Consider the following 18,799-nt stretch of genomic DNA (forward strand, 5'->3'; position numbering starts at 1 on the left):
CCCCCCTCCCCGCGGCCAATCGCCGTGTCGAGCGCAGCGCGGAGTGGGACGCGCTCTGCGCACGCGGCGGCCCTTCCCCTGCGCCCGCTTTATTGGCAGGAGCGACGGCCAATCAGGAGAAGACACCCACGGGGCGATTCACGCCCATTTCGCGAGCGGCAGCCGGGGCGGGAGAGGCTGCGGGAGTGAGGGCGCTGGGAGCCAATGGCCTGCAGGCAAACCGCGCCGGAGGGAAAGGATGCGGCGGATGTAGAGGGGCTGGGAGGGGCAAGGGCGCTCAGTGACAGGCTAGGCTACGAGGCCGGGTAAAAAAAAGTGCGGAGAAAGATTCTGTGCGCCAGCGTCTTGGCTGACAAGAGCTACAGCCAATAGTTGCCAAGCAGAGAGGAAATGCCCAATCAGAAAAAGGCTTCTGGGTGGGGCTGGCGGGTGAGCAGCGAATGGATAGACCAATGACACTGGGGAATGATAGAATCGGCACGGCAGAAGGCCAATGGCCACAGGGAGGGGGCGGGACGAGATGAGCGACGGCAGCACCAGCCAGTAAGCTGAGAAAGACGTGCGGAGGCCCGTGCGGGAACGGCGGCGGGCCGGTGCGGGCGGGGCCGTTGGCCGTGCCCCGCCCGCCCCTCCCGGAGCGCTCTGACGTGGGCGGCGGGGAGGGCGGGCCTAGCGGCGGCCTTTGGGACAGGGGCTCCCAACATGTCCGCGCTGCTGGCGGCGCTCGGAGTGCGCGAGCAGGCAGCGACTGTGGCCGGCGGCGGTCAGCGCGGGGCGGCTCGCGCCTGAGGCTGAGCCAGGCCCCCTCACACCCGGGCCGGGCCCTGCCGGGCCGCCTGGGGCCCGAACGCCGGGGGACGCCGGCGCTCGTCTGCCGACAGGTAGAGGGATCAGGGCCGTCCGTGGGGCACGGGCGAGAGGGTCGTGTCTGCGCCGGTCCGAGAAGGGGAAGGGGCCGAGGGGCTGGACCGGGCCTGGGCGCGCGTGTTACCGAGCGGCAGGGCCTGCGCGCTTGCCGTGGGAAGCGGGGGCTGGCAGCGCCGGCCTGCTCCGCGGGGCCGGAGGGGTGACGGGCAGGGCCTGCTGCCTGTCTGTCCGCGGGGAGCGCCCGGCCTCGGCCTCTTCCCGGCAGAAGAGAAAACAGAGCCGGGGGCCGCTCTGACACGGGCTCCCGGCGGGGGAACCAGGGCAGGCGCCCGGGGGAGGGACGGCGAGGAAGTGGCGGGGAAGCCGAGCCCCACGGTGTAGCCGGGGATGGGGGCCGCCGGGCCCGCCCTGTGTGTGCCACGGCGGGGCGGGCCGGGGGCAGGGGAGCCGGCGGCCGCTGCGTGTGGGGTGGGAGAGCCGGCGGGCAGGGCCCCGTGTGGGCAGTGCCGCGCGCGAGCCGGAGGTGCCGGCGGGCCGGTGGCCGCGTTCGGGGCGGGCGGCGGGCCGCGGCTGTGCACGTGCTTCGGCGGGGCCCGGTGTTTACCGACGGGGTGCGGTGGTGGGAGGTGGCGAGCTGCGGGTAAGGCCCTGGTGCTGGAGGCAGGAGCTGTCGTTAGGCCTGAGTGCCTGTGACGAGCTGGTGGTGTGCGGAGGGGATGAAGTCACTGGCAGATGGGCCTTGCCTGGGCGTCTTCAGTGGGGAAGGGGAAAGAAGTTGAAGGCAGCTCTGCCTTGTAGGTTGGAGCTTGCTGTCCCTACCACCCCAGTGGGTATGTTTTTACTGTGGTTTGTAGCTAGTCGAAGGGAGACAGTCATTTTGATGGACTGGATGCAGCTGGAAAAATCTGTATGTGTGTTGTTTTGTGTGCTGTAGTAGGTTGAGGGGTGTGTTTATACAGTGGTGATGCAGGTGGTGGGTGAAACCACGTGTATTTAGGGATAGTGGTACATGAGGGCATATGAATTTAGGAGCGCTAGGTAAACAATCTTGTGTGTGTTGTGAGAAGTACAGCGATAAGTTGGTTGGCTTCTAAATGATGTGGAGGAGGGAGGCTTTGGGTGGTAAGCCTATGTACAACTTAAAGGCACAGTGGTAACAGGTTGCTACAAGGTTCTGAACTTGTTTTGTTTGATGGCCAGTGTGGTTAGACTTAATGTGTGAGACCTTCGTGTGTAATATGAGATGGTATGTGGACAGAAAGGCATGCATGTTCTTATTGCGTGTAAGTTGGTTTGTCTGGTGCTCACATTGAGAGAATTGGCTGTCACCAACTGAGCAAGCCCTGTCGCTTGTGTGTTGAGATGGGCTAAGGCAGTGGGCAAAGTAGTTAGTGTGAGGAGCTGTGATGAAATTGAAAGGCTGGATATTTATTGTTTGAGCCATGGGATACAAATGGAAAAGCGTAGCAATTGCCAAGTGTTGGGGTCATGATAGCACTGTTTGGAGAAAAGTCGGTGTATGTCCTGAGGAGCTGTAGGTATCTATATTTGCAACAGGTGTCAAGCAGTGTAAATTTCTGTCTATAAGGGCATCATTGCACTCATCCTGGGGGTAAATTTCCAGGGATTGACATGGATTATAGGAAAGTGAGAGAGCTTGGGTGGATGTTTAGAAGTGGGAATGAATGGTGGAGTCTTAAAAGGTTTGTGTACATTTGAGCAGGGGGGTAGGATGAGTTTGTGGGGATTATGCACATCCAGAGTGAAGATTATTTTAGGCTATGTATACATGTGTGTATCAGGGGAATGGTATTTGTGCAAAAGGGAAACTGGAGTTTTCGTATTGCTGAGTTAGTGGGAACTCTAGCCTGTGTACGGAGAGAGGAGGCAGCATTTTTGGCTGGGGCTATGAAAAGTTGAAATGACGTGGGAGTGGGATGATGAACTGGGTCTGGGGCTTCAGGTGTGTCCTGAGCAGGCCAGAGGCTGTGGGGATTCTTTGCTCTTCTCTGTATGAAGTATTTTATAGTTGTGACAGCCAGTGGAAACTAATAAACTGCATGAAGTTGAGGCAATTTGTGACTGTTATGAATATTATCTAATTAAAGGTGGCTACAGAATATTCAACAGGTTTCTGTTAAAGACACTTTGTTTTTGTTTTGTTCCTTCCACTGTTAACTTTAAGGGTAAACCTTTGCTGAAACTAGCATTCACATTGGCATTCACAGGTCAGCAGCTAACTAAAAGCACTTGATGTGGTGTAGATGAGCCTCATGTATGTGTGGGCTCAGGGGCTTGAATGTGTCTATTATATATGTTTATTATACGTGTTATATATACCTTAACAATTTACCTGAATGCACCTGTCCAGAAGATATGAAGTGTTTTGTTCTGGATATATGCTTATATTTGAAAGAGGGTTGGTGCATAAACATCTGAGGGCCAGAGATCTGTTAAAAGGTGGTGCATTTAGAATGGAAGGCTGTTTGGCTCAGGTGGAAATGAAAAATTGCACACCTGTATCCCATGTTGTGCAGGTTCGTGATAGTATTACATAGCCCCTTGTCTCTTGTTTGGCACTGATTTAGAGGAGGTTGTTATAAAGGATATGTTGATTTAATTAAGGCACATAACATCAAGATGAGGGAAACAAAATTAATGTAGTATGGAGAGGGCTGTAGAGAGAGTGCATAAACCCCATTTTTCTTTTCTTGCAGTAGCTGTGAGGGAGTTATTTAGTGAGTTATGGAACTAAAGAAAACAGCAGTCTCATAGTAGTTATCCTGGATAAGCCAGTTCCTTCCTTTTCTCTGGAGTGGAATTACCATTGTTGACTTATACTTTTTCATTGGTGATCACTAATGTATGCTTCTGACTTACTAAACTTGAGACTCTGTCTTGCAGAAAGGTAAACCCATCACAATTGAAATGTGCTTAGTGTGAAGAACCACTGCTCTCAGTGGGCGACTGAGAGTAGTGAATATTTCTTACATGGATGTGTTGCCTCCAAAAAAGGAAAGGCGGTAAAATCCGCTCTTAATATTGGATATAAAAATCTGTGTCTGTGAAGTACTTGTATTATAATAATGAATATTGCTCTTTGGAGCAGGGTTGTTCTTAAGACTGCAGCAAGGGATGGGGTTGTACATAGAACAGTGTTGTTCAGAGGGTACTGTCCATCTTGAATGAAGCAAACTGCAGCGTACTTAGCTAAATGCCAAATGGTGGCTAAATGCTACCATAATGTTCCTAGGGAGGTGTGGAGGGTATTTTGTTGATGTGGTTTTTGTTGGGTTTGGTTCACTAGTTTTTTTGTTTGTTTTGTTTTTTCGAAAAAACACTGAGAATTGAAATGACCATTCAGTACTGTCTTGGGTCATCAGTCCAGTAGGAGATGTAAGCCTTACTGCTGTAGCTTATTAAGAGGTAAATAGCTGCTCTTTTACAGGCAGCACCAGAAGATAGCTAGCTAACTTCAGGTTTTTGCAAGCACGGTCTCTTCCAAGTGAATGGGAAGGCCTTGGCAAATGAATTGGAGTTCTAGAATCTACATGTGGATTGTAGAGAGCGATTACTGTTACAAGTCATGTACATCTTTGTGTCCATAGTTGTGTCTTTTTTTTTTTTCCCCCTAATATCAATTCTTTCTGCCTACCACCTCACTGCCTTAATTGTATCAAGTATGCTGTATTTTTTAATTCTTGTCACCTTGTGTAGCACCTTTTTCCCTTCTCTCTGAATTCAGTGCTGCACTAGTGTTTCTGTCTGAAAATGAAGTGTTCTTCAGATCCTCGAGCCTTTTAGCAACCCAAATGATTTGATCTGAATATTGATCTTCTCATTGAGCTGGAGGAGAGCAGTGGTGATTTCTTTGGCAAACTGTTAAAGTAAAAAAAAATTTAATCTTTGTACCTTGCCTGTTTGTTAGTGTGCTTCAGTTTATGTCTGATTATTTTCAATATTTGGCTTATAGGTGTAGAGGGTATGAACTGTGGCTTCTTCCTTCTCACTGTCTATTAGCAGTGTGAATGCAAGATAAATGTTTTATGAAACTTCAAGAGGGGTCTGTTTAGTCCTGGTTTTCAGCATAACTGGTATGCATGTAATCTTCAGGGAATTTAATTTCAAAATCTGGTCAAGTCATTTCAGGTTCTTAATTTTTTCATTATTATTATTTTTTTTAAAACCATCCAAATTCAAATAATATCAGACTATAAAAGCCCAGAAAGGATTTAATTGTTTGCACACACAGTGAAAGATGTCTCCCTAATGCAAGGACATGGATGCTGAGTTTCCAAAAAGATAGTAAAAACTTTTTCTTTAATAGATGGTGCAAACTCCTCAGCTGTCTGGCTGGTGTCTTTCAGTCCTTGGTAGATATCTGGCATGGGAAACTTTGGTCAAACCGCTTAAAATTTGGTAAATATATCTTACACATTTATATCTGTATCATGGACTAAAGCCAAGTAACATTCTGAAGAATTAGTGAGTGTCACTTGAAAACTGGTCTGAAAAGCTTTGCATGAGATGGTAAGAAGTAACTGAGCTGGTGTAGCTCAACTCAGTTTCTTGAGATGAGAGGTTCATCTCATCTCAGCTTCTTGAGAAATTATTGGCATGATGAAACCTGAGGATTGCCAATGGGTGTAGGTTAATATAATCTTTTGGCTCTTAAAAAAACTTATATTGGGAGAGAAGGCACAATGATGTGCCTTTTAATGTAGAAAATGATGAAAGGGAAAACCCTGTATCTCAGCAAACAACAGTCTTTCTTGTAATGTAAGAGGAAATTATTCAGGCCCAGGCATTGTTCTGTTATGAAAAATAAGTTACCCACAACTGTTTTTGTTCATGCACCATTAGTTTCTTCTTAATATTGCCTCAGTGCGTCATTTTATGATGCTAGTACATTGCTATCTCATGGCATAGGTTCTCTGCATCTTTGATGGGAAATAACCTTTTCATTGAGTTGTCTTTTGAATAAATAGAGTCTACTCAGTAGATGCTCTAAGATGTCTAGATGCTCTAAGTCTGTTTTCACAAGAGTGAACAGGAATTCAGGTCAGAAAAACATCTCTTAAGGATGTTTCAAACTAGGCTAGTGGAGAGAGCCTAAGATGGCTCTTCAGTGTGTATGGTAATGACAAGTCAACGGCCACAAACTTCCAGTTAAATCACAGAGGAAAGCGTTGGTCTTTCTTTGCAGTTTTCAAGGGGTTAGCATGTTAACAGAAAATGTTGTCTTCAAGAATCCTACTTCTGTGTCTGCACCCCCGTGTAGGGAGTTGACCTTTACTGAATGTAAACCAAACATGGCTCTGCATTGTTAGTATATGAATTAATTGTTTTTATCAAGGAGGTAATGAAGTGAGTTGATGATGGTTTGTTGAGTAGAGGAGGTAACACTTTATTGTAATTCATTGATGCAATATCACTTTGGTCTGTCCTGCTGAAGCCAGGTATTATTTGTTCAAAACTCATTACCTTGTATTTAAATTTTGTATAGCAAAATAAAAATTAGTGACTGGAGAGAAAAATCTCAAATGATGGAACTATTTGTAAAGAACTGATATTTTGATTCAAGTAGAAAGCTGAAACAATGAATATTATGTTGGTCAGCTTATTCAAAAACAAAAAAACCTCTTATCTGGGTAGCTTTGTTGGTTAAGCTGATGTGCAAGTAATATAAAGCATTATCGAGCACATGCTGCCCTTCCTTTGCTATCACCAGCTACAGTGGAGCCTTTCATGTGGGTTATTGAGTTGTGTTTTCAGTGTTATTTAAAAAGCTGTATAAAACAGTAGATGTTGGTGATGTATGAAGTGTGTAGATCTTGGGTTTTGTTGCTGGTATGTGGTATGTTTGGTTTTTTGTTGTTGCTGTGTTGTGGTGGTGGTTGTTGTTGTTGCCCAAAACTTTATTCTGGGAACTTTCCTAGATACATCCCACTAGCTTTTGATACTCCTGACTGTGAAGGGGTGGAAGCAAAAGACATGACTGCTATAGTTACTCCAGGAAAAGGAACACTCAAATTCATAGTGCAGCCCTCCTTTTTAGCTCTGGTGAGGTGTGTGTTGGCAGCTTAAGTCTGTGGGTTTAGTTACTGCTGCTTGAGACTTTCTTAAATGAATGTGCAGTATCTGCCTCATGGATTTTATTTACATTAGGAAGCAGTATGCTGCAATTGAAGACTGTAGAGTGAAGCAATAAGTTAGGCAGACCCAGTATTGACAATGTGTGTGCTTCATGGGGCTTTATTTTAAACTAGTTGTAGTCTTGTTCTGTGGACTGAGTAGACTCCAAACATTACTGGGTTATTAGGTGTTTTCCCAGAGGTTTGGCTTAGGTTTATCTGAGAGAGGTCGAGATCATCCATTCAGAAACTTCTCTGAGATGTGAACCAAAGCACAGTAAGTGGGGTGACAGAAATTTAGTGCACTCCTAATCCAAACTGAAGTGCTAATATAGATGCACTGACTGGGTCTCTAAAAGGCACCATAGAGCATTGCAAAGGGTGTTGAGCTATGTGAGGGACTGGATTCTGCCTTCTCTTGCCTCCTAAGTGATGTTGTCTGGACTGCAGAAATTGTCCTACTGCTCGCAAAGTAAGGATTGTTTATCTCAACTAGTAACTGAATCTCTTCCCAAATTGTTGTCCCTAGTTTTGAAATTGTGTTTGAAAAAGACTGGTGTTAAAACTACAATAAATTCTGGAAAATAGTTCTTTCATGGTTTTACTTCAGTTAATCAAGAATGAAACTAGCTGTGTGAGCAACAGGTTATGAAGCCTGAGTTCCTGTGGCTTTGTGTCTTGTGGTGGGGTTTTCTGGGTGTACTGTATTGTGAGCTCTGAAAGTATTCTCATGTGTTCAGGGCTCTGTCTGTCCTGCTCCTTCTGTGAAGTTGGTTCTGGTAGCATAGCTGAGCTCCTGCTGCACTTGTCCTCAAGGGGCACTAGTTTGGATGTCTCTCCTTGATCTGCCTGTTTATTTCCACAAAACTCGTAGGGCCTGATTATCCCTGAAGTATTTGTCCCTGTGTTAACTTCTGAATAGTGGCCAGTTTCAATAAAACTTGAGGCTGGGGGGAATCACATGCTGTAGCTTGGCTTCCCAAGGTTGTATTTTATTTATTTTCCACTAATGCTATCTCTTGTTTTGTTGTCTTTTTATATTTACGTCGTAGTTTAACCCGAGCTAGCAATAAAACCACGATAGCTGCTCACTCATCCTCCTTCCCTGTGCCCCCCCCACCTCCCCCCAAAAGGGGAGAGAATTGAAAGGGAGAAACTTGGATTGAAATAAACACAGTGCATTAGTATTTTTCATTGTATTAAACTACTAGTAAATATATATACAAAATAGAAATAGAATATAAAATAAAAGATACTCAATGCAAATCCTTGTGAACTCTGACCACACCAAGCAGCTAGTCCCAGGAAGAAGTACCTGGTCCCAAATAGCTGACTCCAAAGGGAAGAAAAAACAGAAAAAGGGCCGAAAGGCCCAAAGGCCTCTGCAGAATGGTAGAAGGCTGAACTAAACGTCCTGAACTGAACTCCCCTGGCTCTGACAAAAAGAGCAAAGAACGCATGGGAGAGAGAGAGATCATATGTCTGAGAGAGACTGGAAGATCCCGACTCTCCTTAAATCTGAAGCACGATCCTAATGGGATGGAGTACTCTTATTGGTCAGTCTGGATGTCAGTCAAACTCTGCCCCATCCATGCCACCCTTCCTCAATGCCTCACACCTGTGGGCAGAGTGCTCAGAATATCCTTGGCTCTCATACCAGAGCAATTAAAAACATTAACTCTGTGCTGGGATGTTCTCTCTTGTTCTCAGACGAAGTCCAAATAATGACCGTGCTAGCTCTGGAAAAGAAAGGTTTCTAGCCGCATGAAGAAAATTAACTTGTTTTCAGTTAAACCAGCACAGTTTACCAGTATTTTAAATTTCTTCCAGAAGAATTAAAAGCATTTCCCCCCTCAACATTTCAGGCAGGAGATTATATTTCTAACAGCAACTTTTAAAAGGATGCTAAAAATATCTTATCCATAGGATAGATGAAATTCTTGAGAGTATCCAAGTTGCTTTTTAATCCACCTTCAAATAAATACAGACAAGTCTGACGTTGCCTCTGATTTATATTGTAGCCTTCTCCAATACATGCTATAATATGCATTGGTACCACATCCGGTTGTTTCAGACCATGATTCTTAGACAAGTGAATGATATATTGAAGCCTGTGGAGTACAGCTAGATTGGATTTTGAGGGTGGTGGATTAGGAATTGGAGGGGGCAGGGACTTGTGTTTGTAGTCACCCTTGTGACCTTGAAAAGCTGCTGAAACTGTAATGTGCTTTGAAACTTTTCCGGTGAGAAATAGTGTACTGAAGCTATGTGGTAATGCAAGCTGAGTTCTAAGAGTTCAGTTTTCAGTGTATAAAGCTAAATAAATTTTCCTTTTACTTCTATTTTAAGTGGGTCTGTACTCAAAGCACTGACTTCAGAGAGCTGCTGTAAAGGTACAAAAAGTGAACCTAGCACAGATGTTACTTGGTTTCTTTCTGTGTCCTTTCTACTCCTACTCTTCATTTCCCTAGCATAGTATAAAATACTTGTTTTATTTGTTTTTGTTCTGAACAGCAAAATCTCATTCTGTTCAAAAGGTGCTCTGCATACCAGCTTGTGCCCAAGACCTCATTTCAGATATAGTACTAGTTGCAGGCACTGGTTTCTACTGTCTAACATTGAGTTTGATTCTCTGTGGGACATTTGACAGAAATTGCTTATAGCTGTTTTTTTCAAGAAAAGGGCGCTCTTCTTTGGTGTGCGTATTCAAGACAAACATGAAGTGCTGTTCTTATTTCAGCTGTTGTAAAACTTGAATCCAGACCCGAGGTTGACCTAGGTAGCGATCAGTCCTACATCTTAGGCTGCAAAGAAGCTCTGTCTGTCTCAATACAGCCCCAGTGCACAGTACAGTCTGCTAAGACTCACAAATGCCTCACTTTGGGTGTCATCAGTAAGAACCAAAGTGATGCCTCTAATGAGATTATTAACGATGTCTAATTACGGGTGGGATTTACAGGCATCTTTAGTGAGTGTTATCCAGTAATTGTGGGACTACTACCTATATGTGTATCAAACTGACTCCTCAGGTGTGATGTTTATCCATTTACTGGCTTGTCATGTTTTCTGTCTTTACTACTTTTCTGGGAGATGTATTACAGTAAGGGATTTTTTTTGTTTCACTTTTCCTTTTCTCTGAGATGGTGTTTTTTGAATGTTCTTTTATGGGGTGTAAATGTGAAAAATACTGTTGGACTACTAATGATAATAATAAAATATCTAATGCTTGATCTGGATTTATTATTTCCTGCTCTTTCCCTTACTGATTGATTAGGCTGGTGGACAAATTTATTGGAACCATCCAAAGCACTTTTTCAAAACTAGTAGGAGGTTGTGCATAAAACTACAGATAGTAGAGGTTTTATACTTAAACAAAATGAAAACGAACTTGTGAAAACAATAGCTAGAGCTAATACTGGAGAAGGGGTGTGTGAAACTTGTTCTGTAAATCCTCCGTAAGTATACCACAATTGAACTGCTGTTTAAAAGATAACCCAGAAGTTCATAGCATTCAATCTTTTAAAAGATGATTTTATAATAGCAATTACTTGTTTTGCAGGAGGTTATCCAACCAACACTCCTTTAGATTATATGCATCTCTTGCAATATAAAGAAACTGGAAGCAGATTCAGGTGACTCTCTTAGCAGTCATTTGTGGGATCATGGAAAAGACGAGCGTACCTCCTTTGCAGACAATCGCATCAGAAAGAGAATGTTTCACCATGTTTGCTGGAGTCAAATAGCTCTGCAGTCTCTTCTGTAGGCAGTCCTTGAGAGCTCATCTGTTTTGCTGGTTTTTTTTTTCTAAATGGTAAAAGCTATAGTTTACTATTTTCCTGTGTTTTAAAAATGAAATAATAACTAGGCTTGTGTTTGATGGGGAAGAAAAGCATTGTTCGGACTCTTCCATGGTGACACTGGTGTTTTGTATCTTACTTTTATATCATAGTAAACGGTATAATTTATCTCACTTCTCTTTCCCTGTTAGTTTGACTTATGCTGAACCATGTCTGTGCTTCTATATGTTTTATTACTATATTTGAATATAAGATTGCTGAAGTTTAAGAGCTGTTGAAGATCAATATCTGGCTTGTAACACACTAAATCTAATAGGATGACTTTCATTTTCTTAACTGGAATGCACTAAACATAAACAATTCTAGGCCAGAGAAGAACTTCTCTAAAATATTCAGTGAACTCAAAATAGTAGCTGTTGTTAACCATAACAGCTTACTGTGTGGTTTTGACTACTGTTGCAGTATTGTTTTAATTCAAAGGAAAAAAAGGAATGCTGTCAACTTAGAATGTCTCAGTTTCGGAGGGAAGGGGACAAAGTTACTGCCGAAACAATTCGTTGTGTGTCAGCCCCCCCCTTGTGTTTTTTGTTTATTTGTTTTTGTTGTTTGTTTGTGCCTTTTTTAACCATGAAGTGAAATGGGGCTTGACTGTTACAGAGTCAGAGGGAAATAAATGAATTTCCGTTATAGTTCAAGTTTCTTGAAATGAGCTTGTGTGCTGCTCTTGCCAATGGCAAGGAATAGAATTTAACATGGTCAGAAGATTGTCACTAGAGAACATACTCTGAAATTGTGTTATTTAAACCCTTTATTAATTTATATGTGGAAAATATTTTCCCTGAGAAGTACTGTATATTCTCAGATATATTTCATGACCATGCTATTTTCAATCTAAAGTTTTCTGTATTTCTGAATCTGTACAGAGGGAAAGTAGAGGCCCATGGAGGAAAAGTACTAGCCAGTTACTACTTGAAGTGATTTTTTTTTTTTTCAATCTTTTGTTTTGTTCAGGGTTACCAGATTCAAATGTGTTTTGTATAAACAAAAACATAGGGGTAGTAATTCCGTAAGAACTAATTTTTTTTGAAGGATGTCTTAACGTTTGTCCAGGCTTGGAACCTCGTTATGTCATCAGTTTCACAAAGAATACAAAGTTAATGTGGAAAACTTCTTAATGTGTCTCTCCATATTGTCCCTTCTTCCGTAGATCTTGTTTGTTTATTGAAGCACTGATTAAAACAGAAGGTCTTGCATACAAAGCAATCAGGACAGCTTAGATCTGTCCTGAACACTCAGATTTGTGCTTGAAGCCTTTCTGAAGTAAGTGATGGTCCTAGAACACTGTGTTGGAATCTCCACCTTCCTTTTCTGCTATTTATTAGTATCTTCTTTTTAGTAATTGTCTTAAGCTATCACTAGCACAAAAAGATTTGGTGAACCCGGACTACCTTCTTCTGCACAGTTTATTTTGTTCCAATTTCAGAACTGTTGATTCTTTCCACTTAGTGTTTATCCTCTCCTTGGGTCAAAGTCTGATACTGTTACTGCAGGAGGGAAACTGAAATGAGGCAGCAGAGGAAATGAAAAGTAGTGTTCTTAGGAAAAAAACCTACAATGCTTTCTAAAGAACTGAATTCATAAATTCACTGAGAATTTAAGATAATCCAGAAAATACTTCAGTAGGCAGAGCACACGATCCGTCAAGCAGTATTCTTCCTTATTCTCTTATCACAGGGATCTGTTTTTTGTGCATTCATCTGTTCATTGTGTGAAAGCTTTTTATCAGCAAATATGCAGCCTTTTATTACCAAGTTCTGCTGTCTGCCATTAGCCTACTGGAATTATTTGCCTTTCAGAGGTATCGTGACAGGCATGGGTAAAAACTAACAAGTGTAAGTTGACCACTGACATCTGTATTGCTAGGTGGGATGGGGAGAAGCTTCTTTATATTGTTCTTCATTCTTTCTTCTCATTTTTGTTGACGTGTGGTTTCTTTAAACTCATTCTCTCTTGTCATATCCCTTCTTGAGAAGGGATGGGGGTGAATAGAAGAAGCTTTAGTCTATAGTGCTTTTTCCTGAACTGTGTAACAGGTGTTTTTTTCTTTAATTCTGAACTGTAAAAAACCAAACCTGCTGACAGAGGAAGACTTAATGCATGGCATGATCTATTCTTATGATGAATTTAAGGTTGCGTGGAACTGGTAGACTTGTATCAGTGTTGCTGAGGAAGCAAAAGTTCCTAGAAGGTCTTTGGGTGGCTGAAAGGATGTACTTGGACTAAACTGCAGTGTTCATAGAAGGAAAATCAGAGTGGGTTGATGTGACCCAGAATAATTTTTCCTTTAAGAAGTGTGTGGGGGGGTAAGCAATAAAGCTTGTTTGGTTTGGCTGCCAGAGGGTAGTGCCTTCAAAACCCTAGAGACAGGACAAAGGTAAACCCAGCACAGTTAAAGGAGTAGGTAGCATGTAATTCATTTGAAGCTGACTTGTATTTCTGAATTTCTTCCATGTTGGTTTCTAGTCATTAGATCTTACGCTACCTCAGTGAGAGTGCTGGGCACTAGATACATCTGCTTTCTTTGTCAGGCAGGCACTGTTGTTATTTCTTTGCAGCTTTTTAAAAACAGTGGACCTAACATCTTGGAAGCTGGCTCACTTCATGTACACAATATAGCTTTGTTTTTTCTCTTAGTTATGGGGAATTCATTCCCTCTATTCAAACAGCTTTCTGCTACATGCTGCCGAGTTGGTGAGCTTCTGTTATTCCTCTCTTTAGTTAAAGGTCCTTAGAATAATTTGTTTTTTCACCAATTTTCAATGTTGATACAGTACAGCAAAGAGTTCCTGTTAGGCCTCTGCGTGCACTCACGCACTGGCTTCTGGAACTCACTCATAATCCTGACGGTTTCATTAAGGAAAAGGTTCCAGTATAATTACCCAAGTATGTTAGGGCTGCTGTATTTCTGCAGTCTTCTGCCTCTGACCATGTGCTCCTCTTCCTCCTCATGCTGATACTTGGCTGTGTCTTATCTCATGGTGAGTGTGAGTTAAACAATATGTGTATGTTGTTTATGTATTGCTGAGGTTAATTTTCTTTTAGTTTAGCTTCTTGAATCAGCTTGCTACATGAGGGTATGAAAGCAACTACTGATACAAAAGTTGGAGTAGAAAGTACATGTGGCAGGAGGTGGGCTTATAGCAGGTATGAGTTTAGCTTTGCCTAACTTATAAGTCTGTACCCTGAGATGTTTCAAAGAAGGGTCTTTTAAGGTGTGGTTACTAACATCAGTTTTGAAAATGAATGGTTTGGATACTTGATGACCTATCTTGAGAGTGGAAGTCCTAAATTTACTGGGAAGGTTACTGCTGATGAAGAGGAGACCATACTGGAAGTCCTGTAACTGTTACTGTGTTTGTAGTGTCACCAGCCATGTTGCAATTCTAAAGCAAAAGAACATGCAATTAAATTATATTAAAACCAATATTATAACTAAATTTAAAATGTTCATATCTTCTTTTGGATTTTCCCCAAGTGCATTGCTTGCTACAGATGTTGATATGACTGCCTTCACGGCAGTTATTCAGGTTTATTTAAATAAATACCAGCACTTGCTGACAAGAATATCTTTATTCTGTAGGCACATGAGATACAGCAGAAACCAAAACTTTACATAGCAGAGGTCATGGTAGGGAGTTTGTCAGAAAGTTCCTGAGTGAGTCAAGCTGTTTTTCTCTGCTTTTTGTCACGTTTTCAAATTTCCTTAGGGGGTAAGAGGACTGCCTCTGCTCATTTGCTGGGCTGTTTGCATTGTTTACTGCTTAATTTGGAGCTAGAGTATCTTATCTATTCCCTGCTTCAAGTATAAGTTTTGAGGAACTGCAAAGGGACTGAAGTATTTTGGATGAAACATCAGTAATTTCATCACTTGTAGAGACTAGAGTTTGTATTTGTTTGTCAGGCAGTGACTGGTTTTGTATCCAGGAGTTCCTAAATTTGTTCAAGTTCAAAGGTCTCAGTAAAGTGGATTTTCTTTCAATACAATCTGGGAGAAATTCAAACCATCTGAAAAGATATAAGCAATCTGAATTTCAGAAATTCTTTCTAATGTGCCTAATGAAACATGGTTAAGTTTTCTTGGCCATTTGCTATTCTTTTCCACTCCTTTCTCATCCCTTTCTTTGCCTCCAGTTTCTATAATAAATTTTAGGTAGAGTTATAAACACCATTTTTTTCCTTTTATAGCCTCTGCTATTATTGTCTTGTTGCCAGTTACCTTTAAAATTAGCCAGAAACTCCAATTGTTTGGCTGTGTTCACTTGTTGAGACCAGCTTATTTTTATGCACAGAGTTCTTATATTTAGGCTTTGGAGCATTTGAATTCTGCAAATTACTGAAGCCTAGAGATGGTTCCTCTTTACTGTTTCAGACATCCTTGCTTATGTTACATAATAAAGAAAACTTTCTATTTAACTTGATAAAAGCATTTTATGCTGCTTTACTTGGATAGCACTATCAATAAGGAGTTTATATCAATCTCTGTAACAGAGTATTTCTGCGCCCTTGAAAAAGAAGGTGACTGGAAATAGGATGGCTTTACCATGGATCTGTCATGCTTCACCAGCCTGACTGCCTTCTGTCAAATGCTTGGGCCTTCAGTGAAAGGGAGAGCGGTGTTGGTTTTTTTTTTTTTTCACTTTGATCTTAGGAGGGCTTTTTACATTATCCTGCAGAGTAGTCTTATTTACAGTATGACTGGGAGAATGACTAGAAAACTGAAAACTGGTTGAAGAGTAATCTCAAAGGGTGACAGTGGTTCATACTCTGCTTGGACAGCAGTTACAACTGGAGCTCCTCAAGTATCTGCTCCTTTTTTTTTTTTTTTTTTTGTGTGTGTGTGTGTGTGTGTGTGTGTGTCTTTATTAATGACCTGGAGGAGGAATGCATGTCTTCTTCCAGACACAGAACTGAGTGGCTCAAAGGCAGGGCAGCCGTCCCAAAGTACTCAGAAAGGCTAGAGGAGTGGGCCTGTAGGCATCTCTTAGGAAATTCAACAAGGACACATGCTAAGTTCTGCTTCCAGGATCAGTAACCTTCCTGTAGGGCTACAGACTGGTGGGATTGTAACTCTACTGAGAAGGATCTGATTCTGGTGAACAGTAGGCTAAATACAAGTTAGCAGTTTACCCTGGTAGTAATGAAAACAGTTTTATTCTCCTTTAGTTGGTGTTTGTTCCAGATGTTCCCAGACTGCATCTGTAACAGTGTGTCCAGTTTTGCTCTTGTTTTCCCTACCCACCAATAAGAACAATGTTGATAAGCTTAGGGCAAGTCAACCAAGATGGTCAGGAGGGCTGGAGTATGTGACCTATGAGGGCATGCTGAGAGCCTTTTGTGGCCTTGTTTACCCTGGGAAAGAGACACTTGGGAGGGACCCAGTAGAAACCATCTGGTATATACAGGAACGGACACCATGATGAGGCCAGTCTCTTTATTGAGATGCACAGTGGGAAAACAAAAGACAGTGGTCATAAATTGAAATGAGTGGCTATATGTTGAAAAATTTTTACTGTAAGGGTGATTGTTAAGAGGTTATAGGAAGGAACCTGTAAGGCTCTGTGAAGGTTTTCAAGATCTGAATGGATAAAGCCCTAAGCAAGAGTGACTGAGTTCAAAATTGACTGGACTTTGAGAAGGAAAGTGAACTGGGTGACCCCCTGGGTCCCCTACACTCTGAAGTGTTCTTAGAAGAATCACTCACAGCAGGAACATAAGTAGCCAAAATAATAAATACATTAAGTTTTATTTGGAAACTTGGTTCCTTGTATAAATAACATTTCATTCTAGTGCTGCTAAATAAAATAGCTTGAACATAATCAGTTGCTGTTGTTGGCTATTTTTTATATTAGGCATTAGTTATTTGAAATCTGGTTATTGAGTAAGCATTGAATAAGCAAGGTACGTTCATTGAATAAGCTCGTTTCATCTAAGAAATGAAGGAAAAAATAATTATTTGCTGGTGTTGAAAAAGAAGTTTGAGAACTTTACAATGATCAGTATATCTTGTCTCTCACTCTCACCTGTTATTCTGAACCTTATAGTAAAACAAAGCAAATTGTAGAGCAGTTGTTGTTTGAAGTTACTAGGAGGAAAGATGCTGGAAATGGAAACTAAATGTTGGTTTCTCTGAGATTGGTTCACTTCCCTGTTTGCCCAGGCCTATGAAAAGAAGCTGTCATCCTGGATGCTATAGAATATGTACACATCTCCAAAATCCAAAACAGAAGTCTTTAATCAGATAGTCATGCTACAGATATTATATACTGGTACAATCTAGGCATGGTGGGTTTACCTGTGATAGCCCTTCTCAGATGTTTGTGTGAAAAGCAACTTTATTTCTTTCTCTTAACCAAGGTAATTTTGGTGAATAGTCAGGTGTGTTTCTGCTTTTGCTTTTAAATGAACCTGTAGAGGCTATTAACAGGCTTCTCTGTCATGGTTTCTGTGCTTTAGAGTAAGTTTGAATCTCTACTTTTAGTCTTCCTTTGAGTCCAGGATCTGGATATATTCTTGTAAACAACTGCATTAGTATGCCAGACTTTCCCACCCTCTCCACTTAAACATGCATGCGTACACAGAAGTGTGTGCAGGCTCCCTCTGTCAGGTGGCTGTACGTATTTGTGGTTTGGAAGTGGATTTGTTCACACCTCTGTGAAGGTGGTACATATTGGTAGTTGGGGGTTTTTCAGCCAATAGTGGCCATTGAATGGTGTAGCTTAGATCACTTCATACTTTCATCTCTTAACAAGTGAAAGGCATTCACATGATCTTTTGCTGCATTACCTTAGATAAGTAGGAACTTCCTGACTAACTTTGTCACTTCCAGTGGTTCATGTATTTTATTAGTTCCACTCTAGAAGCTGCTTTTAAGCAGTTCTTGAGCTGTAGATTTTATTGAATATTGTATTTAACTAGGAGAGAAATTGGTCAATTCTTCCATCTTACTGCTTTCAGACTCACAGGCTCTTCTGTTTTATTCACCTCTAATATACAAGGAAGAGGTTTTAAAGTGAATCTTTATCAGAAGGACAAAGTTCTGGAAGAAATCTGACTTTTGTACTGCTTTCAAGGTAAGGCTTTCAAAATTGTCCATAATCAGATGGCAAAAAGCATGAATGAATACTGAGGCTTGCAAAATGGTACTGAGTTCCTGGCTTCTTGCATATTATACTCTTCCTACAGAAGATATTATGGATATTTATTAAGTATCTGCATAATTCTGTGGAAAGACACTAATGATTAGAGGCATATAAGCTAGCTGTGGCTGTGTTCCTTAACTAAAATAGTTAAGTAGGTTGCTGTGTGTAACTAGTGTGTATTAATGGTATGCAAAGCTGTCTTTTGGGTAGTATAGGTGTTCCCACTTGTAAAACTGATACGCTAAGTTGCATGATATAAAATGGAATGTCTTACTAAATTGGCAGCATCTTATTAACTGGTTTTGGTTTACTTTAATGTCCTGTGCTGAGCTTGTTGTATTTTCTCTGTGAATGCAATGTTACAGCTCTTGAGTGACAATTCCAGTCAATTTCAAAATACCAGGAAATAATTGGCAGTCAGAGGGCGGGTTTGCTGCATTTTGGAAGGAAGGGTGGATGCACTGCTTTTAATAAAGCCATGGCTTCAAGCAGTCGTCATCTGTCTGCAAGGCAAAGCACTGATCAAGTGGTAGGAGCCTTTGACATCATTCAGCAGAATGATACTATTGCCTTCAGTTTCCATGCACAATTTAACAAAATGTTTAATTACGTTTGTTACGTCGTTCCCACACCATCCCCAGGGAAGAGCAGAGCATATAACGAAGACTAGGAGGTAAAGTCAGTAGCAGACAAAGTGGAATTCCCTCCGGTGGGACCGGTCTTGACGGACCATCGTGTTGGCTGGGCTAGGATCATGTTCATGGCACTCAAAGGGAGCCACTGAAAAAGTGTGGCTGATGAA

General features: G+C 41.9%; 1 protein-coding gene across 8 annotated transcripts in view; it reads left to right on the forward strand.

Moving 5' to 3' along the window:
* Nucleotides 1-579: 579 nt before the first annotated feature.
* Nucleotides 580-18,799, forward strand: part of PPM1B (protein phosphatase, Mg2+/Mn2+ dependent 1B) — a 60,148-nt gene continuing 41,928 nt past the window's right edge. For 4 of the 8 annotated variants that reach the window (XM_082049613.1, XM_082049614.1, XM_082049615.1 and 1 more), the window contains exons 1-2: nt 583-881; nt 17,813-17,928. The gene's annotated coding sequence lies outside the window, so the exon portion shown is untranslated. Of the gene's footprint in view, nt 882-17,812; nt 17,929-18,799 lie in introns of all 8 variants that reach the window. The other 4 variants (XM_082049617.1, XM_082049618.1, XM_082049612.1 and 1 more) reach the window with 3 other exon arrangements.

The sequence above is a fragment of the Streptopelia decaocto genome, assembly GCF_964273445.1.
Source record: "Streptopelia decaocto genome assembly, chromosome: 3".
Taxonomy (NCBI): domain Eukaryota; kingdom Metazoa; phylum Chordata; class Aves; order Columbiformes; family Columbidae; genus Streptopelia; species Streptopelia decaocto.